General features: G+C 38.0%; 1 protein-coding gene across 1 annotated transcript in view; it reads left to right on the top strand.

The window, feature by feature from the left end:
* The first annotated feature begins 8,315 nt into the window (after positions 1-8,315).
* Positions 8,316-27,382, top strand: part of MID1 (midline 1) — a 204,517-nt gene continuing 185,450 nt past the window's right edge. Inside the window, exon 1 of the mRNA XM_063305086.1 lies at positions 8,316-8,451. The gene's annotated coding sequence lies outside the window, so the exon portion shown is untranslated. The remainder of the gene's footprint in view (positions 8,452-27,382) is intronic.

Here is a 27,382-nt window from a genome sequence, read left to right as displayed (position 1 = left end):
TTGTGGAATACAGAAATAGCATACTGTACTTGGTCTTAAGTGATCCTGGATCAAGTGATTGTGACTTCATCCTACTCTAAGGAGTTATTCCAGAAGCATTTGCATATGCATGCATGAAGTACTGTTAGGTAAAGGTAAAGGTTTCCCTTGACATTAAGTCCAGTTGTGTCTGACTCTAGGGGGCGGTGCTCATCTCCATTTCAAAGCCGAAGAGCCGGCGTTTGTCCGTAGACACTTCTGTGGTCATGTGGCCGGCATGACCGAACGGAACACCGTTACCTGCCCGCCGAAGCGGTACCTATTAATCTACTCACATTTGCATGTTTTCGAACTGCTAGGTTGGCAGGAGCTGGGACTAGCAACAGGAGCTCACCCCATCACGCAGATTCGAACTGTACTGTTAGAGGTATATTTTTCTTAAAAATCACTATTTTAAAAGACAATAGATTTCCCTACATCTGTTGTTAAAATCTTGGGTGGATTTTGTGCTTTAGTTTAGTTTAGAGATTGCATCAGGCCTGGAATATATAAAAAGAGGAACAAAACTTATCCACATTCTAATAACCCCAAGCAGTGATGCTATCTGGTAACCTTTGATACTGAACGAGGATGTACATAATCAAATGTGAATTCTATCTGTTTTAAGTCTTTGTATTTACTCCCCATTCTTGAGGCAGTACTGAAATTCAACCAAAACCCAAAATGTATTTGAATTAATTATCTCAAATGTTTGTTTAATGCATTCATGATTCTTTATGTTTTGGGCCTTTGGCTATGCAACAAAAGAGAAAAAAATCCACAAGTATGAATTTGATTTTGAAAATGAAAATATGACTTGACATTCTTCTTTTGTGGGTCTGGAGGTTTGGCAGAAGTTTGAGCTTCTTTCCCCAAGCTGCAGTTATGGAATAATATTATACCAAGAATTGTTTATACATGTATTATTAGTATTATTATTATTAATTTTTCATTTATGTTTTATAAAAACAAGCTTTAGAAATTCTTTTCAAGGAGAAGAGAATTTTAGATTAAGTCTTAAAATAGCATATGGTGTTTTTGCACTTATTTAACGACAAATGTCCAGTGGATGTGTGTCCGGTGGTGTGTTGCCACCCTGGCGTTCCACACTTCAATCAGAGCAGAAGACATTAAGGAATTCCTCCCACTGAGATACATTTTAGTAGTGGCACTAATTTCCTTCAGAGACATTCAGAGAAAGGGGTCACACAATTTTATTGTCCACAGATTTGTAGATGTCAAAAGGCTGCTTCTGCCCAGTTGTAGGTGAGGTGAATCTCTACCATGCTAGAAAACACAGTATGTATTGTTGAAGTCAAACAGCATTTTAAATACACACAAAGACACATATACCTACAAGATAACCAGTTTTACAAAGCTGGCTGGATCCTTTTATGCAGGCTCGAAATAAAGATATACTGCATTCAGTATTCTAGATTGTTAGATTCACTTTTTTACTGCTATACTAGCATATCTAGTCATCTTCCCTTATCATGGAAAACACAATTGCAGGGCTGGAAAAGTTCTAATTGCCTTCTCATTTTCTGGAAATAAAGTAAGTCCTCACATTGACATATATTGTGGCAAAATTCTTCATGATTTGAGCCAAATCCATGGAAACCAAGGGGGAAAAATAAGTCAGCTCATATAATTTTGGGCTAAATGGTACTTCAACAAAAGTACACATCATAGTTAATTCTAAGTTTTTGTTTGCTTCTTTCATAGCACTGTTATTTAAAAAGGGCCTATATTTAAAATAAATGAAATTCCTAAATATTAACACAATTTTGAAATAATTGCATTGGATGAAGGATGGGCAAGACACAACCCACATACATACAAGGATCAAGGCTTCCACATCAGCATTAGTCAGGATCTGTAGATCTCTTAAATTAAATTAAAAATTTTAAATGTCTGAAATCTTGAAAAAAATACCCAATATCTGAGGGGCAAAATTGATGAAATCTCCTCTGCCATTTTGAGAGATTATGCAACTGTGCCTGGCACATGAATAACTGGAATACACAGACACACACACACACACACTTCATAGGCAGTCTCATCCCTCTGCCTTTCTTTTCCTTTTTATTTTTCATTAATTTTTAGTTTTGTCTTTTTGGACCTTTAAATATTTGCATTGATTTTCAATTACAAGCTGTCCTTAGCTTTGTTGTTGTTTATTCGTTTAGTCGCTTCCGACTCTTCGTGACTTCATGGACCAGCCCACGCCAGAGCTTCCTGTCGGTTGTCGACACCCCCAGCTCCCCCAGGGATGAGTCACTCACCTCTAGAACATCATCCATCCACCTTGCCCTTGGTCAGCCCCTCTTCCTTTTGCCCTCCACTCTCCCTAGCATCAGCATCTTCTCCAGGGTGTCCTGTCTTCTCATGATGTGACCAAAGTATTTCAGTTTTGCCTTTAATATCATTCCCTCAAGTGAGCAGTCTGGCTTTATTTCCTGGAGGATGGACTGGTTTGATCTTCTTGCAGTCCAAGGCACTCTCAGAATTTTCCTCCAACACCACAGTTCAAAAGCATCTATCTTCCTTCTCTCAGCCTTCCTTATGGTCCAGCTTTCGCAGCCATATGTTACTATGGGCAATACCATTGCTTTAACTATGTGGACCTTTGTTGTCAGTGTGATGTCTCTGCTCTTAACTATTTTATCAAGATTTGTCATTGCTCTTCTCCCAAGGATTAAGCGTCTTCTGATTTCCTGACTGCAGTCAGCATCTGCAGTAATCTTTGCACCTAGGAATACAAAGTCTTTCACTGCTTCTACATTTTCTCCCTCTATTTGCCAGTTATCAATCAAGCTGGTTGCCATAATCTTGGTTTTTTTGAGGTTTAGCTGCAAGCCAGCTTTTGCACTTTCTTCTTTCACCTTCATCATAAGGCTCCTCAGTTCCTTAGCTTAATGCACGTTAATTAGAAAAACAATGTGCAATAATTAAATAATTTCATATGTATAATATTCTTAACTACCAGTGTGTTTTAGAGATTGTATAGAATGGAAGGTTAATTTTTTTTTAAATACACATAAGTGCTATCTTAAGGTGCTATCAATAAGTGCTATCTTAAGGTGCTATACACATATCAATAAGGTTATCTTCCATGACAACTATTGTTTTATTTGATCATATAATATACTTATGTCCTAAGTTGATTTTGCTTTTATACTGTGTGTGCATTTTTTAAAAGAGTAATGGAAGGGAGAAGAAAGGAATATCAGTCAACCCACTTTGAATTCTCAGGCTGCTGTCTTTTACTGGAGGAAAATGAATGTTTATTATTTCACAAAATACATTTTTATTTTCCCCAAGTCACTATTATTTTGGCTACCTTTCACTCTGATTATTTTTCCTTCTGTTTTTGTGCAAATGATATTGGTCCCTGAATGAGTTGGCTTTTTGGCAAGATTATTTCACCTGGTGTTCTTCACCTTTTCACACAATACAGATGATGATAATGATATATGTTTTGTGTGATGTTCTTTCAAGTCGTTGTATTTTTAATCTAACCCATTGACTTCTGGTATTTGAAGGTGAATGTGAGGTTTGATGTTTATTCGTTTAGTCGCTTCCGACTCTTCGTGACTTCATGGACCAGCCCACGCCAGAGCTTCCTGTCGGTCGTCAACACCCCCAGCTCCCCCAGGGACGAATCCATCACCTCTAGAATATCATCTATCCATCGTGCCCTTGGTCGGCCCCGCTCCCTTTTGACTTCTACTTTCCCTAGCATCATCATCTTCTCCAGGGTGTCCTGTCTTCTCATTATGTGGCCAAAGTATTTCAGTTTTGCTTTTAATATAATTCCCTCAAGTGAGCAGTCTGGCTTTATTTCCTGGAGGATGGACTGGTTTGATCTTCTTGCAGTCCAAGGCACTCAGAATTTTCCTCCAACACCACAGTTCAAAAGCATCGATCTTCCTTCGCTCAGGAAGCCCATTTAGTGATGACATGTCATGTGGCAGATTGTGACTGTAAGAGGAGTAAATGATCAAGAACACGAATAAATAAATTAATAAAGTAAATATGCCATGTGGGTCTGGGAAACTAGAAGAAAGTCTGTAACAGATCTGATGCTAGTTTGATATTTTTTCACATGGAAAGGATGAATACACGTCAGAAAGTGAAGGTTTAATTCCAATGAAAAGGCTAAAATGTATGTCAGTAAGTATTAATTGGTGTCATCCAGACTGTTGCATTGTTCTTGAAATTAAGAATTCATAGGTTAGTGATAGTTGCCTGTTACACACTAATGAATGGTGATAATGAAAGAGTCTGGGAAACTAATGAACATTATTGTGGAACAGAAAAACAGAAAAAGATTCTGTTAGGTGACATGAATAGAGAAATGGTAATGGGATAAAAACAAATACAGAAAAAGTTATTAGACCCAAGATCCCAAGACTGTCTTTGTGGTAGGGAGAAGGCCAAAATGGCAGACACAACTGCAGGATCAAAGCCTGGCACTGTGGTATAAGTATGCAATGTCAATACATATACAAAATAGTGGAGCTTTGATCCTGCAGTTGTGCTGGCCATTTTGACCTTTTCCACCCCCTCCTCCATTGTAGGAACCTGATGGCCAATAATTTGGATCTAACTTTTTATTCTGCACGCATCTACAATATTTTTTGGAAGATGATTTTGGAAGATGATGATAGGAAGGTCTTGCTATTTAACATATGTATAAAGCCACTAAGAACAGTTGGCCAGAATTTTTGGGTTTGGGGTCAACAGTACGTTAAGGGTGCTCATCTAAACCTAAGGAAGCTGTTGAAGTTCTACAAAATAATTTCCTTGCTGACCCTGCATGTCATCAATAAAATTGATGAATAAAAATTGGCCAAAATTGGAAGTTTCTGTTCTTACAACAAGGAATGCTGGACCTAAATAATTTTGGATATTGCTGTACATGTATGCTATATCTACATTCATTAGTTAGAAAAAGATTCAATCATGCTGGGAATGACACTGGTAATATGGAAGCCTCCAAGGATGCGATGCTGGTGATTATTAAGAGCACCACTGAATGTATATTGCCATTCTTAAAATAATTTATTGTGGGTTATAAATTATACCTAAAATCAACATACTTTAAAAGTAACCTTTATCAATCAGAAGTACAGTATCTGCCCTAGTAATTAGTGCAAACCTCTTTTTAGTCCCACTTTTATATCAAAGGAGCACTCCACATCTAGTGTATAAAACCACAATTTATAGATCAGTGTTTCTCAACCTTGGCAACTTTAAGGTGCGTGGACTTCAACTCCCAGAATTCCTAGCCAGCACTGCTGGCTGGAGAATTCTTGGAATTGAAGTCCACACACCTTAAAGTTGCCAAGGTTGAGAAACACTGTTATAGATGTTTGGAATCAGTTGCCTTTTTGCTTCATTTTATAATAAGAAGTAGGCATTTTGTTCTGTAAACCAATGACTCCAAAACCTAATTTGTTATGGGCTCCCATATTCTGGCCTGCAGGGATAATATTTCTGAACATGACATTATCAAAAAGACATTCTAGTACCTTTTAGACACATTTGTATATTATACATGATATATATTAGGTTGACTAAATTTAGTGCATCTTTTAAAGCATCTGACAAGCTGAAATCTGTGGTTTGGGCAGTGGATTGTTCCTTTAACTTGCAATGAGGAACCAATTCTGTCTGAAGTTCAACCCATACTTTTTATCTAGGGTCCTAGGTTTTAAATTGTACTATCTAATCTTTATGTACGCTTTTCCTCTCTGTCTGTTCTGTGGCTTCTTTTGGCATGGTAATCCATCACTGCCCTGCTCTTCTGATTAGGAAGCTTTTCTGTATCTAATCTAAACTGACTCTTCTTTCATGCAAAGTAATGTGTTTTTGCAGATAATTCATTCTCCGGTCAAGCTTCAACTTCCTTTCCATTGTTTCTCTCACTCAATATTTTTGCTGGCATTGATTTTTGTATTTTTTTCTCTAGAGGTTCAACCTTGGCTTCTTCTGAACCATTACAGCCAAATATTAATATATCTGAGGGAAAAGGAAGTTATAACTAACTATAGCATCAATGAAAATGTACTAAAGATAATGTTCCTGTATAGTTCGGAATAATATGAACTTAAGAATTGATGTCTTGCTGCTACTCAGGAGATAAACATTATAAGAGGAAAAAGCTAGGACTGAGAAATGTCTCTGCTTTCTAGCTCTTCGGGGTTACCGCATGTCAGACTATATATCTGTTACAAGTGCAGAATTGAATGTTAAATTTTCTGACTCATAGGTAACGCTGTAGGAAAAAAAAGATGCTGGTATCTTGGCACACTCAACTTTCTTTTCAAGAAGGTTCTTAATCATATCTCTTCCATCACCTGCACTTTATCCATTATCTTCTGAACTGAGCTATTTTGGACACACAACTAACTTTAGCCCTGGAAGATTGACAGGTCTGAGGATTCAAAAATGGTAGATAGAACTTGAGTCCATTGACTTCAGATCCAGGCCTACAATGTATTTAGTCTTGCTCTCATTTTCTTCAGGAAAACGTGGGTAACATATATGTACTGTGTCTTCTTGATGTAAGAACACACTAATATTAATGAATAATGAATATCCCCAAGATTCTGCTCAAAGCCTTTACCAGCTAACAAATATTTCTGGCCAGGCAGGATGTATCTTTGTTTTATATACAGAACACAGTAAGTATGGTCAAAGGTAAACCACCAAGGGAAAAATCTGCAAAATCAGTTCATAGAATTCTCTATTACTTAATTATTACATATCATTTATCTGCAGGCTTGAAGTTAGGGTTTGTGCACTGAACAAATATGAAATAAAAGTAACAGTCTTACTTTAATTTCTTACTGCTTCAGGTATATCAAATTCTGGGATGACTTAAAGAACATTTTTATCAGTGTGTGTGTATGAGAGAGAGAGATGAGGAAAAGAAAGTAGACCAATAGATCAGGACTTCCTTTCCCTCGGGCAAACAAATAATCTCTAATGCCAATTTTGATTGCGACTGGAGCCAGTGTTCTGTAATTGGTTGAGCTGATCTTTAAAAAAAATAAGCAGGGTTGGATCTAATTAGTACTTGGGTGTGGAATCACCAGGATATACCAGAGCTGAAGTTGGCCCGGCCTGAGAGACTGGAAAAAAACTGCCTGAAAAGAAAAAAAAAAGCAAAGGCAAACAACTTTTCTATTGGACATGGACATATCCATGAAGTTACTAAGAATTCTGGAAGTTGAAGTCCACACACCTTAAAGACTTTATCTTTACTGGACTGGGTGAGGGACATCCAAGTTCATGTTCCCCATTGACTGTGGAGCTTACAATTGCCTTCTTGCTGATTCCTTTCTCTCAGCTCAGCCTAACCCAAGAGTGTTAGCAATTGTCAATAACTTGTTCCCCAACGTTAAGCCTAATCTTTCCTTCTGCTTTACAGAAATAGAGAGGAACGGGTGAATGGGGTGGGGGGGGGGGAGAGCTGGAGGAGCAGATCTCACCTTTCCAGGTCTGAAAGACCTGTTTCCCAGCTGTTTGTGGTACAGTACATTGTGGTGCTCATAGTGTCCAGGTATGGAAGGGAGAATTGGTTCCTGCAACCACAGGGTTCGACGGAAGGTGGCTTTCTGGAAAGGCAATTAGGGGTCAGTGTGGTTGGTGGGGAAGCTGCATCTTCAGCCTTTAGCCACTGTGAGGAGAGAGTCTGTGGATCAAGTGGGTGCCACTGTGAATGGAATGGCTGCCACTAAGAACCAGTGCCAGAAAATGTACCCGTCTGAATTGGAGGGGGACAAGAGGTTCAACCTTAATGTGTAGGTTCTTTCTTGTACCCTTGTGTTTTCAGCTTTATCACTACCTGATCATTTTGTTATAGGTTCACATGTTATGGCCATCCTATAGCAGACACATTAAATTGTCCTACACTTTTGTTTCATAAATGAACCTGCTGAGCCAGTTTGATTCTACAAGCAGGGCCTCAATGGTGAAGATTGACGATTGGTGATGGAATGGGAAAATCAAACATATTAATAATAAACTGACCAAAACGTTATCATGATAGAGAGATACCTTTAAAGTAATACCATTTTGCAGGGCTTCTTAGCAAATTGCACTTTGTTAAACCAGCTGGCATTTTTAGAGTTAAGCTTCTGGTTCTTCTCTCTATTAGACTTAAATCAGCCTGGCTGGGGTTTAAGCTGCCTGGAGAGACAAGCAGGAGCCCACACCCTCCAGAGTGGGAGTGACTGTTAGGCTGGACAGAGCAGAGTTTCCTGAACCGAACTGACTGCACAACGCTCAGCTGGCGTAAGAGAAACCGCGCAAAGCCGGCGTGCACGCAGGAAGCCTCCTCTCCGCCTGAACAAGCTATCACCTTTCCTTTTTTCTTCAGAAAAAGGGAATCCAGGCGGATAATAAACAATGGAAGTCAGGGTAAGATATTGGCATTCCTAAGCATTCCTAGTTTCTTTTCAGAGCGGAAGGGAAAATCTCAGTTTGCTTTGGTGGCGTCTCTGAATAACTCCTTACAATTGAGAGTGGATTCAGCTGCAGAGCAGCAGCTACGGGGCATAGTCCGTCGCTCTTGTTTCTCTTAAGGTCCATGTGCTTCGCATTCGTCTACTGCATGCGCTTTTCTGCTCAAAAGAGATGGCGAACTTTCTCAGCAGATGCAGAAGAGATGCAGCCTGGCGGGAGCGGGGGTGGGTGGCAGAAGACGGTAAGATGAGAAGAGTCGAGGGAAAGTTGCACGTTTCACACCGGCTTCATCCTTTGGGTGTGAATTCTGAGAACTTTCTTACCAAAACGTCGTCTTGGAAACAGAATCTCAGTAACGTTAAACACACGAAGAAAAATGATATAAGATGAATTAGGGCTCACGGTTGCTTTCTCGAGAGTTTTAAATTTGACATTTTTTTAAAAAGTGGACTACCTTTTCAGAGGCCTTAGCATACTGACAGTATTCCAGAACATGTGCATGGATTTTAATCCTGAAATGAACACTTTTTCCTTGAAAGTTAGATGTTTTGAAGGAACAGACTTTTACTTTCTTTGGGGATTTGATTATTGAAAATGAGGGAAACAATCATACAATATGATAATCCTTCTGCAAAAAAGTAAGATTTGTTAAGGTATCTGTTATATCCTAAATATTAAATTGTAATATAATGGGATGGTAACAGATTAACATTTATGTTCTTGATAATAAGATTTCTTTAATTTCTGATTTCTGTGATTTAGAATTAACAGTCAAAAGCTACTTTTGTGTCACTCAAATAAATGAATATTTCAGCATATACATAATTAAATTTATATTGTGAGTGGAATAAGAAAATATTGGAGGTACCTGGCAGCCACAGAATGTTATAATATATTATGACGATGCTATAGTTCTAAAACTAATTTCATATAATGACTTTTTGCACAGAAGAATCTGGAACCTGAATCTAGTATGTCTTTTTTTCTTTGTTTTCACCTTTTATTCCATGGTATGTAAGTAAAACGTTGTGGAAAGAAAATTATACATTAAATTTCCCTAAAGTTAGCATGCAAAAACTCAAGATAGAATCACTCTGTGTCTAAAAGATTCAGTGACTTAAAATATCAGTTTCACAAGAAACCTTTCCTAGGAATGAGGACACGAAGACTAACATTAGATTGAATATGCAAGAGATTTTGGAAAACATGACATCACAGCCTGTCCTGGCCACTTTTTCAAAAGAGGCATGTGACCATCAGAGGTGTAATTTTAAGTATCAGCACTTTGCTTCTGTAATACCAACCTAAGAAAGTTGCCTCCACTGTCAGTGTCTGATGAACTGTAAGTCTAGACCTAATATATACTCAAGACTTGTGTTACTAAAAGAAACTGGACAATTGGACATGCTGAAATGGAGGAGGGAGATGGAGAATCGAAGGCACTGGTATCATCTACCAAATAAGAGGAGTGCTAGGCCCATAAGTTGGGGATGTACATCAATTTGCATTTGTTTATCTTAACAGTACAATCAGTGCCAAAATCTACCATCTGATTTCTGAAAGCTTCTTCCTTTGCAAAAGGGGCTTCTGCTTCTCTGAATCTTTCTGGGTGTTTAAGAATGTCTTTAGGTCAATGTTTTTTAACCTTGACAACTTTAAGATGTGTGGACTTCAACTCCCAGAATTATCCAGCCAGCCTGCCAAGGTTGAGAAACACTGCTTTAGGTTATGGCCTTGAGTATACTGTAGCTTAATACCCTGACCTGGGAGAGGATGCTGCCATGTGTCTTGTTTTGTTGGTGTCATCTCTCCATTCCTCTGCAGACCCCCCCCCCCACAACTGCCCAGGTGGGGGGAGAAAAAGCCCCCTGAGGGGAGTTCCTCCACGATTGCTTCTCTTCACATTTCATTAAAGCACTAAAACTGAGGAAGGTGGCAGCTGAAGAGATCCTGGTAGAGTAAAGGCAAATTGCTCCTACACGCTCCTTAGCTCTCATAAGTAAGTAATACAGCTGTACTTATGAGCATTTCATCAGTGTTTTCTTCTTCTATGGAAATAAAACCCCCAAATTTTAGTCAAACTGAATGAGAGTAATCCAGAATGGTGAAGAAATAGTTAAAAGTATCTTTAAAAGTCATTTGAAGTATGATAGTGTTTTTTTTTTAATTGGAAGCATAGCATACCTCACATTGCCGATAGTGGTTACAGTAAATGATGGCAGTTACAGATTAAATGGTACTCAACAAGCCAAAACTTGGTACAGATACAGACAGCTTTTAGTCTTTCTTGGAAGGTGCTGCTCCAGAAGAATAAGTGTTGCGGTTAAGGAGTGCCTTGACTCAGATATTGCAGAACTCACATGTGCTTTACTCCCAGCCTTAACTGTTCCAGGAAAAATGAGACAAGAACTCAATTGTTTAGACTAAACTGCAAATGCTAAAATTATAATCTTTTTCTTAAATCTGTTCTCCATTAAGAATAAAGCCATTTTTCTGGTCTTTCACTACTTGGGGGAGGGGGCAAACTGTAATTTAATTAATGATATTGATTTTTTATATACTGGCTGCTGTTTTTAGGTGCTATTGTTGAAATGGAGTGCTGCGACTGAGTAAAGTTGAACAGCTGTTGACTTTTTCTGTGTGTGCATGCACAGATATATTTTGGTGCATTATATATTCTGATTTGATATATACTGCAGTTTACAGACTTATCAAATGATGGGATATAAATCAATAAAATGAAGAAGATGGTATCACTTTGCCATTTATATACCAAAGTCAAATTTTTATGTGTTAGATACACTTTTTTTCTGGGACACTGCCTAACAGATTTTAGCCACTAGGTGTCTTAAGTGGGCTAGAAATTAAGACATTTGAAAAACAGTAATTTCAGTGGCTTCTTCCTTGGCCCTAGAAATACGCTGATACTTTTTTCATTCTACCACCAGTTTAGCTTGGGACAATTACATTTTTGAAAGTTGTTAGAAGCTGCAAAATCTTGAAACTTGTGTGTCTCCCAGGAGGAAGGCATTGTCTTCCTTGTTTGATATGTTCAAAAGAGGTGAAAATATTGACGAAGTATGAGTTATTTGTCACTTCCTCTTCTGCAGCTTTCATATGCAAAACATGTTTTGTCACATTTAAGATAATAGTGATTAAAGATGTCATTTATGTAATACAGTGTAAGCTAATTGGTTTGGCAGTACATGATGTGTGTGCTCATGTGTTTGTGTGCGTATCTATATACAGTTTTAGCAAAATCAACTAGCTTATACTGTATTATATAAATGACATTTTTTTCAACCACGTAAACCTTATAGCTTTTCTCCATTCTACTCAACGATAAATTTTAAAAATGACATCAGTTTAACACATCAACTGATATTTTTCAATGTCCCTAAAACAATTTATGAAAGGAAATTCTAGTTTTGAAAATTGTTTTCTTATCCCAAGAGATTTAGTGCCCTGATTTGTCTTTTAAGTAAATATATTAAGTACAGAGATAGTGTCAAAGCTACTCCGTACTAGAATTTCAGAACTCATGTCTACATTTATGATACAGCTTTATAGTTGTCTGGAGATGAGGCATGGCTGAAGGGAAAAGAAAGTAATGTCCGTTACTCCCAATGGGATATTTGATTTTAACTTTAGCAGTTATCCTTCACATTTCAACTTAGGCTACCTGATGGCTTCATGGCTAGTCACTTACTTCAGGATATAGTCCAGCCCATGCCAAATCTATCCGAATTCTTGGGCATTATAATGGAAATAATTTGGTTGCCACTTCTTATACCCTGTTTTACAATATGAATTTTGCCAACAGACTTTCAAGAAATGTAACACTCCAGTAATAAATTCAAAATAAAGAGTATCTAAGACATCAGTACCCTATCAAAGAGAAAACAGGAATAGTTTGAAAGTGGAAAAGAAGATGTTCAGCTTGTATGTTCCCAGTATAATGCTTCATTTAAAACAGTGCTTTATGGTGAAATTGAAAGCAACCCATTTTAAAAACAAAAACCCCTCATCGTGGGGTAAAAGTTTCAATGGAAGTTAGAACTGTATAAAGAAAGTGATCCAAATGTAATAGAAATTGGTACAGGACCTTTTGAGCTACATTTCTTAAAATCTGCTGCATAAAATTCCCACAACTGTTTTTTAATCAGAACAGCATGAAATGTATAGGAAAGCTAGACTGATCTTAAGGGATGGAGCATGTTAAATGTAATAGGAATCTGTGCAGGGATTTCCGAAGTAGATTCTTTTCCATTCTGATTTTATTTTTTTAAAAAGATGCTCATTGCTATACAGAATGAAGTTTGCAGAGAATATTCACCAGGATAGTGAGGAATATTTGTGGCCAATTCCACCCATAATTTAAGGGATTTCTGTGTATATTTATGCATGTGCATTGTGACCGGATGCTGAGTTCAGGAAACACTGCAACCTGCGGAAGTCTAGGAGTGCAGGGAAGGGCTGCTGGTAAGAAATACTGCTGCCTGGTCATGAAAGATTGGAATTAACACTGGAGGCAAAAGGTGGGGAGAAGTGTAAGAGATTTACTCATATCTTTTCTTATCTAAGATGCCACTCAGGCTAGAGATAGAAAGTACAAAATATTTTACTTGGTACAAAGTAAGGATAAGGAAGGAGCAGTGAGGTATACAAATGGTTTAATGAGGGAGTGTCTCTCAAGTTCTCTCCCACTGCTAAGATACTGAAATTGGAAGAAGCAGCGATAATCTGATCGCAAGGCAAAGCTCTCTGAACAGGATCTGATACTCCTCCACAGTCCCATCCCTATCAAGTACATGAACACACACCATTTTTTAGTGTAGGAGGCCATATTTTTCATCTCATACACTGTATTCCTGAACTAGGGAGCACAGTAAAAAATTCTGAATTGAGGACATCTGATTCAGCGTTATCTCCATTCTACCACAAGGAAGAACCAATTACTCCAGTTGGCTCTGAATTCAGGATTTATGTGAGTTGGAGCACAGCCCCTAATCTCTAATATTGAATTCTCTTTTATTTATTTGCCAATTGGCAACAGTTCACAGGACCAACTCATATTATTTAATTATTATTCTTAATTGTCTGCTACCACTTTGCCACTGAGCTCAGAGAATAAGAAAAGCTCTTCATGGTCTATGTGGGTGTTTCCTATAAAAGAGGACACATTCCAAAGAGATTTAAAGCAGGAAATCATAGGGGAAAGTACAACACGGGTACAATTTGTAATCAAATCTTGACTTGCACTGAACTGGCTATTTGTACTGAACTGGTTATTTCTTATAATTATGAAGCAAAAATACTTTTGCCTATACACATTTTCTAAGTGATGTAGAACCCAGATTTTTCTGGATTCTGTTACACTGCGTGGGAATGTTCTCTGGGTTCTATATGTTGGCAAGATTTCAGCAGTGGTTTGCCATTGCCTCCTTCCTAGGGCTGAGAGAGAATGATTGGCCCACAGTCACCCAGCTGGCTTTGTGCCGTGAGGCAGGACTAGGACTCACGGTCTCCCAGTTTCTGGCGTGGTGCCTTAACTGCTACCCCAGACTGGCTCTTTTCTCTGGGTTCTAGAGAAGTAAATAATTGTCTTTCTTCAGAAGTTACGATAAGTACATCCAGAAGTATCAAATCTAGAGATACCTGTTGGATCAGCAGCATATTCCCAGTTGGTCTGTGGTTTGGCCTCACCTAGTTTTAGTAAGATGATTCTTTCTCTTTGAGGTTAAAAGATAAAGGAGGAGTTTGCTGGAGTTTTTTTTCCTTTGAGATTACTTGGAGCAGGATGCCCACATCAGTTGTGCAATGAGAAGTTTACAGGACACAGGAAAGAATCAGTTGGTCAGTTTGGTGTAGTTGTTCAGGTGCTGGACTAGAAACCAGGAGACAGTGAGTTCTAGTCCCACCTTAGGCACGAAAGCCATCTGGGTGACTTTGGGCCAGTCACTCTCTCTCAGCCCAACCCACCTCACAGAGTTGTTGTTGTGGGAAAAATAGGGAGGAGGAAGGAGTATTATGTATGTTTGCTGCCTTGAGTTACTTATAAAGTAATAAGGCGGGATAAAAAACCTATGTATGTATGTATGTATGTATGTATGTAGAGTTCTTAGAGTAATCAATTATAAGAGTGTGTTCCTATTCTCTTTTGTTTTGGATATGCCAACAGGCTTCTAAGTTCCTTTCACAATGATTTTTCCATGAAGCACTCTTTCCGTATCTGCAAGAACTTATGTATGTGTTGTTCCTTTATTTCACTTACTCTTGAAATCTATTTATTTAACTTACTCCTGAAATTTTTTTCAAAAGCCAGCACTCATCTCTGTCTCCCTTGCAGATAGTCCTCGCTTAATGACCACAATTGGGAACAGAATTTTGGTTGCTAAGCAAAGCAGTCATTAAGCAAATCCAATCTGATTTTACAGCCTTTTTTGCAGCGGTTGTTAAAAGAATCACTGTAGGTGTTAAGTGAACCATGTGGTCGTTAAGTGAATCAGGTGGTTTCCCATGTACTGTTGTGTGTTTTTAATCAAGTAATTAACATTTAAAACAAGCACTTTTGGTGCCAGTTCGTGCCTTGGGCAGAGATGCCCACTGCATCCAGTGGTTTTCCAGAATAAGAAAATGAGTATCTCAACAAGCTGATGAACATGCATCTTGGCATACCTACAAAAGGGGAAATGCATATTTCATCATTTGCTTTTCTTGCTTTTCTTCCAACCACTGCATGGTTTTGGGGCAATTAGCTGTTACCACATCTCAGTAGTCTAAGCCTCTGCAGACTAACAACTTCTTGCTGGATTCAAAAGTACTTCAAAGAACTTTGATTCTAATGATCCGAATATAGGATATTTTAATATGTAGAACAATACCAATGATACTTTGAATTTCTTACTCAGTTTTAGTATGCTTGTAAATCTGTTCCCTAATGAGTTTTCACTTTTCCTACTTTTCCTTTGTTTTTATTCCTGGATTATGTTTTAAAATATTGAACAAAAATTTTAAAAAAGAAAGGAATGTTCTTTGGGTTGCAAAGTTATGCAGTTGCTCCTACAGCTCACTGCTGGCTGATTCAGGGTATGATACCTTTTGCGTCTGAAGACTTGCCATGTTGCTCCCATTAGCACCATGGCTGGATTATTAACATCTGTTTGTGCTTACTTGGCCTGTGCTGCTTCAGATCTGTTTCTACATGATGTACAACAGTGGTGTTTGACTGGCATGTATGATTTGTTTATTAAATAAAATGGTTGAGAATTGAGTGAAATATTTTCCCCATGGCAAGTACGTGAATAGACACATCCAGAGGAAACAAGACGATTCTGCTTGACATCTTTTTATAAGCTAAGATAGTCATGTGATTATCCATTAAGAAAATATTGCTGACCTCAGAAAAAACCCATACCTAACCCAAAAAGGGGGAACAAAAGCATGTATTATTTATTTGCTGAGTTGTAACCTTGGATTCAAAGCACTTTTATTTGTGCCGACCACTGCTGCAAGTCAAATATATTGAATGATTGAACGAACAAATAAATAATCACTGCAACAGGTCAGAAATAATGCCTTGTTGCTGGCAAGTAATTACTTCAGAATCATTAAATATGTAGTGGGAAGTAATAAAACTCCAGAAGGCTAACTGCTAAGGTAGGCTAGGAGAAAAAAGGTTATCATTGTCCATGAATGGACCCCTGCCTAGAAAAAGTACCTAGAGTGCATATGGAATTCTATGGTGTACCTGGATCCCTAGGCTGACTCCTTTTTAATGAACAATATATTAAAATTCTGGATTATGAAGGTAATCCGAGTGTCCAAGAAGTTTTATAAAATTAGAAGTGTAACTTTTGAGTATATTTTAACCACATCAGATTCCAAATCAATTTCACTAATACTTTATGCTTATCAATATTTTGTACAATTGCAATGATGAATAAAGAAGGATGGATATAGTGCTGTACTATTTTTTTCTTGTATAACTGACCGATTTTGCAGCATGGAAATCAGTTTTATAGTTGTGGTATTTAAATAATGTATGTCTCATTTTCTTCTATTTGCATTTCTTTCTAGACCTTTGCATGTAGGATCTTCGCAGCTATGATCATACATGTTACTAGCTTTTCTGGGTTTTGGGAGGAAAGTGTGTCAGCTGAATACATGAATAGGGGAATTGGGGAAAAAGAATTGCATTTTTATTCCTACACTGTTTTTCACATTCAAATGGTAAGGGTTCTCAGGAAGACCAAGAGCTTCTAGAAGAAAAGAAAACTCTTCTGTGCATTAACCTCTCTATATTGAAGGGCAACAAGAAAAGTGACGGAGGGCTATAGAAAAATTATAGTTCATCCAATAATGTTATAAATATATGGAATAGTGATAATGTCTTGTAGGGTATAACACATTTTGAACATAAAACAGTAAATGATATGCAGCATGTGTTGCTTGCATGTGCATTCTTCAGAGTATCCCTGAACATTTCCCTGACTTTGTGCCGAATGATTTATCATTTTATCCACTTTATTTGAATCTAAGAATAAGCATAAGAAAACAATGTTTCCCACCATACAATTAATTTGTCTGCCAATATTCTGTTCTACTCTAAACCTTATTTATTCTAACATACAGTACATATTTTAATTTAGTTTTATACAATGTTGATATAAAAATGTATTTATATTCATTACCAATCTTTAAAGCATTTTCAATCTCTTCATTAAATATGTAAAGTTGAGTTCAAAAAATGTTTTTAAATATATATATACATATCCTAAATTCAATTACATTTACCACAAGGAAGCACCACATTACTGGCTTCATCCTTACTGGGAATAATCAGATGTGGGTAGCCAGATGGGCTAACCCTCTACTAGTAATTGCACTCATGGACCTTTACACATAGATGACTATATACAGTGCATTAGCTTTAGAAGCTACTCAGGTGCAGGAAGGATTATATAGAGGCCATTAGAATGGTGGGCACCATTCAGCCCACCTCAGAGCAGAAAAAACAGATGTTATATTATGTCATGCTCCCATGTACAGGGTTTTATTTGGCTTTTGCAGTGGTTGTGGTGGATGGAAGTCATGACATAATGTAATATATCTCTCTGCTATGATGGGGTCCATACAGTACATACCTTTATGATAGGTCCGAAGTTCAAGAAATTAGCTGTATACAGTATTGCTGTACACAATTGTCTTGAACAGACAACAGACATTAGTGCCGTGAAAATATTTATAGGACACTGAAAATCCTGTAATTTCCTTCCCAGGAGATTGGTTTTGAATAATAATCAAGGCAAGTAATGACAATGCAGAGATCAATAAGACTTTCCTCTCCAGATGAAATTCTGCCTTGTAAATCAGAGGCCAAGCTTAAAAGACAAAGTAGGTATGAATACATCTTGTTTGTACTTCAGATCACAGATTGTATTGTTCTGATTCATCGCAAATAATGTGACTACTTCCTAGCAAACTGCTAAGGTACAAAATTAAATTGAAAAAGCCTCTCTAGTACCAAAATTGAAATGAAACAAAATGTTAATATACCTTACCTCAAAATTAATAATGAAACTTGAACTTTCAAGATAGAAGAGAAAGTAGATTCTTATAATGTACTGTAGTTTAAAAGAATGGATGGTACACCATTGAAGGATTTCATGCCTAGCAAGAAGATCTAGAAACTTCACTGAGACACTGAGGCAATATACCAAAAAGCACAAAGGAAGCTTAAGGAAACCTATTTGTATTACTTTGGGAGAAATTGTCCCACTTTGTTTTCCACAGGCTACTCTCCTAATAATAACTGAGTTATTCAACACATTTTATGTTTGCAAATAGTCTATTGAAAATTGCTAGATACTCTGATAAAGAGTCAGTATGGTGCAATGGTTAAGGTATTGTGCTAGGATTAAGGAGTCCCAGGCATAAGTCTAGACTTCTACAGTCCTTGTAGAGTTCTTAGGGATCAATAGACACATGGATGAAAATGTCCTTCTCAAAAATGTATACTTGGATTTTCAAAAACTTGTGACAAATTTTTTTATCAAAGGCTGTTGAGAGAATTTAGTAATTAGGGCATAAGAAAATTTGTATTTCTTTAAACCAGTACTGTTTTAAAAACAAAAACCAAGAGTAGGGATAAACAAGCAGTTGTTTTAAGGGGAGGGAAGTAAACCATGGAGTCTCTCAAAAATCTGTATTGGACTGATGTTGTAACTGGTTCATGATTTATATTCTATGAGATAAGCAGTTTGCTGGCCACATTTGTGCATGATACTAAACTATTCTGGGTGGTAGAAATCAAAAATGATTAAGAGGAACGCCAGAAGGATCTCCTTAAAATGGATTATGGTCAACCACCTGCCTAATAAGGTTCAGCTTATGTAAATATACTGATGCACATATTACATTGATGTAACTGAGTTGCCTGTAACTAACCAAGTAAAACAACTTGGGTCATAGTTGGTATTTCACAGCATCAGCTGGAAAAAAAGGGGAAATTCCATGCTCGGCATCATAAGCAAAGAGACTGGAAATAAACATGCCCAGGGAAAAGTGCTGTTCTAGTCACCACATTTGAAAAACGATATAATAAAAGCTGGAAAATCAGAAGATGGCAACCAAACCAAACTTATTAGGGGCTTGAACAAAATCTCCACAGGAGAAGGCTAGAACACTGATTATTTTTTTAGCTTGAGAAAAGGGATGATTGAGGTGGATAAAATCATATGTGGCATGGAAGAAGTAGGCGGGGGGGAAATGTTTTTCTCTCTTGCAAAACACTAGGGTCAAAGATAATCTAATGACTGAGGGAAAGGGGATTTAGAACAGACAAAAGAAAGAACTTTACAGAGAATATAATTTATCCTAAGCCATTCATTACCACAGGACGTGGTGGTGGCACTCATTTGCTTGGCTTTAAAAATAAACTGGATAGGTTCATGGAGAACAGATCTCTTCACAACTGTTAGCTGAAGACTCCATGTTACTCTAGATTGGGAGCAGCATGTTTTCAATCCACAGTTTCAGGGGAACAATAGTGAAAAGGTATATGTATCTATTTGCTGCTTGTGAGCACCCTTGAGGCATCTGGTTGGTACTGTGAGAAAGTGATTGCTTAACTAAGATAGGCATTCACCTGATCTATGGTTATCTTAAGCCAGCTATTCAGTTTCAGTTGCTCACATGTTTGTTGATGCAATAAATGGACTATGAGCTCTATGAATGCTTCTTGACTCTGGAGAAAAGGTGGGATATAAATCTAATGAACAAATCTTGGACACGTTTTGTCATATATTTTGTGAATTTGTGTATGTGCATTTAAAAAAAAAATAAAACTTTTTCATGAATATGAGTGACAGGAACTAATTTATCCATACCTAAATTATAGATGAATGAGTAGTTTGGGTGGTGAAACTTAAAAAATTTCATGCAAATGTATAGGTAAGGTTTTTTATGTTGTAGATAATTTGAAAAATTATTTTCTAGCAAAATCAAGGATGTTAAAACATATAAAACATATAAAATTCCAGCAGAATGGAATAAATAAAGTTGTAGTCAACTTTTGAAAAGGGATGATGCCTGCAGTGTTCAAGCAAGTATGGGTAGAGATTATGATGTATTAAAAACTATTCATAAAACATGCATGGAGTATGGGAAAATAGGGAGTTAACTGGCCTTGCTTTGTTCTTTAAAAGGATGTGGCTTTCTGTCTCCATTTGTATCAAAATCACAGAAAAATAGCTCAGAGCTGAAGATTAAACAGGATGTGGGCATAAGGCATTCAAAATAGAGTTTTGTTTGAGTTATTTTCAGTGGACAAGGCTGTTTTTCTTCCTTGTATGAATAATTGCAATCCATATACATGGAAGAATTAAGTCCCAAGCAACTAAGTACTAAATGCTACATTTACTCACCCCCTGTGTTAACATGGGTCATTTTGAGAAAACAGTGATGTGCTGTCTTCATTAGACTCCAATTATATCTTGTCAAGGGACGTGGTGGCACTATGGGTTAAACCGCTGAGCTGCTGAGCTTGCCAAGCGGAAGGTCGGCGGTTCGAATCCGTGTGACGGGGTGAGCTCCCGTTGCTAGTCCCAGCTCCTGCCAACCTAGCAGTTCGAAAACATGCAAATGTGAGTAGATTAATAGGTACCGCTTCGGCGGGCAGGTAACGGCGTTCCGTGTAGTCATGCCAGCCACATGACCACGGAAGTGTCTACAGACAAACGCCGGCTCTTCAGCTCTGAAACGGAGATGAGCACCGCCCCCTAGAGTCAGACACGACTGGACTTAATGTCAAGGGAAACCTTTACCTTTACCTATATCTTGTCAACATATCTTACCTTTACCCAGAGGTTTGTGTACAGGGAAGTCACGGAGAAAGTGCTGGAGAAACAAGTGAACAAGGAGAGCAAGTGCTGACAAGCTAAAAGGAAGAGCAAACTGGAGTTTGGCAAGGCAGTTGGAAGAGACAGAAGACAGAGGAGGGCCAAGGAGTGGGAGAAACGGCTGACTGTTCACTGCTGCTACTTCCCTGTGGGATTACCCATTGTGTCTTGCTGACTTATTTGAGGCAGGTCACTGAAAAAGCTAACAGACAGCAAACAGGATTTTGGCAAGGGAGGTCAAGCAGGAGCTGATCTCTCTCTCTCCTTTTCTCTCCTCTTCCCCCCACCCCAAGAACCTTGTTTCAGTCCAGGCTAGTCCTTACCCAGACAAGCAGCTTCTGAGAGTTTGCAACCAGAGCAAGCGAGTGGGAAGGTATGGACGAAAGTTGGCGTGAGAGTTTGGTAGGGGAGGTGGCAGGGTTAGTGCTGGGCACCACCATTCAAATTGTAGAATGACAGATTGGTGCAAATTCAGAGAAGGAATATTAAAATGGTGAAAAGTCTGAAAACAAAGTCCTATGGTTTATGGATCTGGATGGATTACCTACAGAAAAGATATCTGAAGAAAGATATGTTAACTGTCTTTAAATACAGAACAATTGTTACATAATAGAGTGATTGGACTTATTTTCTATTGGCCCAGTGGGCAGGAACAGGACTAATTAGTTAATATGACAAAAAAGAAGAATCAGGCTAGATATCCTACTATGTGGAACCTCCTGACTGCAGCAGCTGTCAGTCAGTGGACAGCTGATGCATGAACTGACAAGTTCTTCACATGAGGTCTTCAGACAGAGGCTTGGATGGTCATCTGTCAGAGATGGTCTAGTAGATCCTGCACTGAGTAGAAGGTTGGACTATATAATCTCTACAATAACTTTCAGCTCTGTAATTTTATGAACATCTGCTGAGTACACATTAGAGATGGCAGAGCTACTGATATATTTTCCTACAACTTTCCCCAAAATACTAAAAACAAGAATTAAAGGTGGTGTTAAATTGATTTCCTAAAAGCGTATTTCTGAATAAATTCCCTGGATGGATTCAAACACTTCCTCTGCTTTTCCCATACCTGGTATTTCCCATTTTTGATTCAAGAGTTTAATGGCAAGTACAATGTGAGAATTGGGATAATATTCAGAAATGATCTGAATGTTATTATTTAACTTCTCAAATAGACTAATTCAGGATGAAGGGAAAGGAGGGAAGAAAGAAAACTCTGGAAATGTGATGGAATTTTAAAACAACTTGTAGCCCCATACTTCCAATAGCTGAGAGAAATTTCCAGTTCAGATCCTTCACTATTGGGAAATTGAATTTTTTAAGCTGCAGTAAGCTTGTGTCTTGCTGGTACTCAGCTGATTCCTGGCAACTGCTTCAAAAGTTGGCATTGTCTAAGGATACATAAATGAGAATGGCTGGTCCCATCAAAAGAGAACATCTTGGACTAGCAGCTTAACTTTCTGGGTCCAGTCATGAGGCCTGATTCCTTGATGCTTCTCTTCTACTTCAGGGTTGCCTAACTGATCCTTTGCTTTTACCAGATTTCTGTTTGACAAGTGTGAAGGAAGTATGAATGAAATGGAGAATTCTGAAAGCATAAAAGGAAGTGATGTAAGGATGTCAGGGAAGGGCAGTATGAATGGTACCGCTGGGTGAGGTCATCTCTGGTTTGAGATTTGGTATTATAAGTATGCTAATGATACCCAATTATATCTTTTGACCCCAGGTCAGCCTTGAGGTTGTTGAGGTCTGTCTCAGTGCCTGTCCAACTCAATCCTACCAAGACAGAAGAGCTGTGAATATTAAGGCCCCTGAATCTGAAGACTTTCCATGTATACTCTTAGATTGAGTAGCACTTCCCCACTCAACAGTGGTGTGCTTCTGGGGGTTCTCTTGGATCTGATGGCAGCTATGGCCAGGAGGCCTTTGCACAGCTCCATCTTGTGCACCAGTTGCTCCTCTTCCTGGATCAGGATCCCTTTAGATAGACACTCATTCCCTCATCACATCACGGCTTGACAACTGCAATACGATCCACATGGGGCTGCTCTTGAAAACCGCTTAGAAGCTTCAACTGGTCCTGAATGCAGTAATGCAGGCAAACAGTTGGAACTGTAGCTTCCAGATGGTCTTCAGGTGTAGCCCCATGCAGAGCACATTGTGATAATCTGATTGTGAGGTGACCAGAGTCTGACTGACCATCTGAAGGGCTTCCTGCTTGATGAAAGGGTGGAACTGGTATACAAGAGAACCTGTGCAAAGGCCCTCCTGCCTATAGCTGCCACTTGCTCTTTGAGCAGTAGTTGTGAGTCCAGCAGGACCCTCAAGTTGCATACCAAACTCAGATGGGGAGGGGCTACCCCATTCAAGACCAACAATGAAAACATCTCCAAACTGGGTGGTGGGTGGGGGGCAAACAGCCAGAGACATTGAGTTTTGTCAGGACTGAGCTGAAATCTGTCCTTCCCCGCCCAGACCCAAACAGCCTCCAGTCACTGGGTCAATACATCAACAGCTTCACCTATACAGCCCAGGACTGAGATGTAAAACTGGATATCATCAGCAGGATTTCACCCAATGGTTCCATGTAGATGTTAAACCTAATAATAATAATTATTATTATTTAACTTCTGGGGAATTGTCTGATACATTTTGCTGCCTGATCTTAGAACAAATTAATTCTGCATATCATACACAAATCAAACATCATTGACATGCAGGTTTTTTGGAGAGTACCAAAGTGACTGAATCTTCAGTGGTTTCTGAAAGCCATAGGCAAGCTGATGGACCACGCAGCAGCTTTTTCTTCCAGTGACTTAGTGTTGCAATCCAGAATACCTTACTTGAATCAGCTGTTTCACCCTCTCAAGCCTGGTAGTTTCCTGATCCTACAAGTTACTAGATTTAATTTTTGATGACCATATAAGGTGACTGACTGTGCTACAATGAGATCCTGCAAATGCTGGTGTCATTTCTTATTCTTGCAGGTGCCAGGACTCAGTGTTCTCATAAACTTCAGTGTATTTGCCAAGTAAGTGGTGTTTTTTTTATCAGCATGTAAGGAATGCTAACATCAACCACACATATCCAATATAGTCTTTTAATTTAATGTAGTCCTGGAGTTAAACAGAACAATAACTTGTTCTTCATCCAAACCCATCTCCCAGCTTCTTGGAATCTGCTCAGAGAAAACAGCAACTCCCTGGAGCTTTCGTGGCTGCTACAGTGAAAGGGTTCTTTTCACGCTTTCTGTAAGAGGGACATTTTTCTGGTAGCCCAGGACTGGGCATGTCCCACAGAATGCTGAGAAAACTAAACATTTTCAATCTTATTGGGGCAGGAGGCTAAGTTCAGTTGTGCTTCAAGATACATTCAAACTATGCAGCAGTGCTAGTAAATACAAAAGTCAATATTTTGTTAGCAGGATTTTTTCCAAAACATTTTGGCATTTTCCTCTACTGCTTAATGTTAATACTGTAGTTGTTACAAAGTGTTAACCAATATAGATAATTCATTCCACTTTTGAAGTTTGCATAGTACAATCTGTCAAATATTGCTGTGTTGTAATTGCTGGCAATGCTCACCTCTAATTGCCAGTTATCTCTTTAAATCTCTGTTGACTTGGGTAATTACGTTAGTTTTTCTGCCATATCAAGCTCATTTTTTAAAAAAAAATTGTCTAAGATCTGAACCCTAAATCATTTTATAAAAGTTAATCAAATCATGCTTCTTAAATTTCAATAAAAAGCAACTGTAGTTCCATATGCCTCTTAACATTTTGCCTAGAGACAATTTTTTTTAGTGTTTGTGAAAGCTAAAGTCCAAACAAAGTTTGCTTGGAAGATGACATCTTACCAAGTGTAATTAAGTCATACTTTTAGATCAGAACCATATCTATAATAAATAATATAACAATATTAAAGCAGAAATAAAAGAAAACAAACTAATTCAAACCATATACCTTATTTTTCCAGAAATCTTCAGTGGAATGTATCTGTCAGCTGATGTTATGGTATCCAAGGTGCTTCTCTTTGAAAGCAAAACTCTGAGAGCCAAACTATATGTTGGGTGTCACCTAACAGAAACCGTTTCATCAGGTGGCAGAACTCAAGAATAGAATTTGCTCTGTTGAGAGTCCATATATTTTTCATCCTCTTTCAATCATTAGTGAGTGAGTGTTCACCATTTGATCAGGCCATCTGAAGTGTTTTCCTTTCATATGATTAGTATGACAACTCTAATTGTAATTATTTTTGCTTTTAGTGGTATTGCTTTTGACACATGCCAGTTCTAAGCATTGCATTGTCATTTGCTCTTGCCTCCATGCATGTGGAACACAGGGAAATACATGAAGTGCAGAAACAAAACATCAAAGAAACATACATCTGAAGGCCTGAACTTTTCCAGTTCATACTTTTCCTCTCTGATAACTTGCTGTATGTATATTGACATTACTTGGCATGATTCAGCATCTTAATACATTTATGGGAAGTGTGGTTTCTCACTGTTATCTCACTAATCTATAGGGACAATGTACCAGTTCAGTTTGGACTGTCACCAAAGAGTTGCCCTAGTATTGCCTACTAATGTTTGTGAGGTAAGCAGTACTTAACCAGCTGGACCCACAGTCTGATTCTGTAACAGACATGCCATGTTCCACCTGGTCATGATGTGCATTTTGGCACAACTCATATTTGTATAAAACTTCCTTCTCTGAAATAAATGGACACAAGTGTGTGAATATGCTCTTGCTTCTACTACACTTCAACTGATTGGTCTTTAGTACTTACTTCTGCTTTTGTAGAATGGTAAGGGAACTGTTTCCACTGTATCCCTTTTGAGATGAAACATGCATCTTTTGCACATAAGCCATTCCTGTCACTAGGATGTCAACTGACATTATTTGTTGGAGTGATCAACATAGATTATAGCTATTATCATAGAATTCATCGGACATGATGAGAAAGCCTATGAATTATACATATATAGATTTCGCATTTTGAAATCTATAGATTTACAAAGGGATCATGGTAAAGAGAATGGTCAACATTCAACATGCAGTAGAAGAAGCAATAAAGCCACCCAATGCAAGCAGAGATCGCTTGCCATATATTGAACACAGTAATACTTAAAACTATCTTAACAGCCTCTTTTCTCTATAGGGTCCTTAAGTACAGAATCTAAAACCATCTAAATGTGGAACTGACTCACAATCTGCTCATAAAATAGAGCTGGGAAATAGAAAGCTGTCATCTGTGAATTTATAAAATTGGTCCATCTGGTTCAGGAATATCTACACTAACTCTCTTCATCCTTATACCTTCCAAATGGTTAGAATGCAGCTGCTGTTCTTCCCAGCCAGCACAGTAATTAGCCACGTTGCTTCAAATTGTGCAAGTCATTTCTAACACATATGAAAGCACCATATGGAAGAAGGCTGGTCTGTATTGACTGGCAATTATAGTTTTGACCAAGAGTTTAATCTGGGACCCTGTGCGTGTAAAATATGGACACTACTGTTGAGCTATAGGCCTTTTCCTAAAAGTAGCTCTTCTAACTGTTGCCACCAGCAATCTCCCTTATGTGAGACTATGGTGTCTGGCGTTGTAGTAATAAAATAGGGAAAATATTTGCTTCTAATAAGGGGATTCATGAGTCTTTTAAACCCCTTAGAAGAAAATAAAGGTCCTATCATCGTATGTCAAAATATACTATAGCAGGCAGAACTGTACTGTAAGCTTATTTTTTCTTAATTAAATTTGTGAAATGTTGATTAATTAGGAAATGGATTTTTGCCAGTTTTTCATTCTCTAATGGCCTGAATGTCCAAAATCACAGCTGAAACCCTTCTTCCTCCAAGTTATTTTTTTCATTTGGTTCACTAGAGAAATATTAATATCCCATTCATAAACTGAGATGTTTAGTGATGGGTGATAACTTAGCCCATTTTTATTATTTATCTTAAATGCTTTAATGTAGAATTGAAGGTCATTGCGTCTATAGGTGTCTTAAAATAATAATGATGTTGTGAAATATTAAAGAACTGTAGAGCTTGCACGCTATTTGCAAGAGAGCTCATTTGCAGCCTGTTCTCAGGCTGAGAGTCCAGAGGTACCATACACCATACTGTAATAAAAGCAACAATTTATTTATTTATTTATTAAATTTTTTCACTGCCCATCTCCCCCCATAAGGAGGGACTCTGGACTCATTACCTTGGTTTTTGCTATAGGTTCATGCTGGCTTCTCTAATTTTCTCATCGGTGTCTTGGGGGATAGAGTGAAAAATATTACAGTGTCAAGCAAAAGAATTTAGGCTGTTCTGTGTATATGAAAATATGGAATTTGAACAAGTCTTCAGTAGCTTCTGTAGTATTATAGTTGTATCAAAATGTTTTATTAGGGGATATGAATCCAGTAACAGTATGATGCCATTTGTTAATGGAGATCAGTACGGGCCATTACTCTAGTAGCATTCTAAA

This window comes from Candoia aspera, chromosome 5, assembly GCF_035149785.1.
Source record: "Candoia aspera isolate rCanAsp1 chromosome 5, rCanAsp1.hap2, whole genome shotgun sequence".
Taxonomy (NCBI): domain Eukaryota; kingdom Metazoa; phylum Chordata; class Lepidosauria; order Squamata; family Boidae; genus Candoia; species Candoia aspera.
The sequence above is the reverse complement of the archived record's forward strand: the minus strand, read 5'-3'. Positions and strand labels throughout refer to the sequence as shown.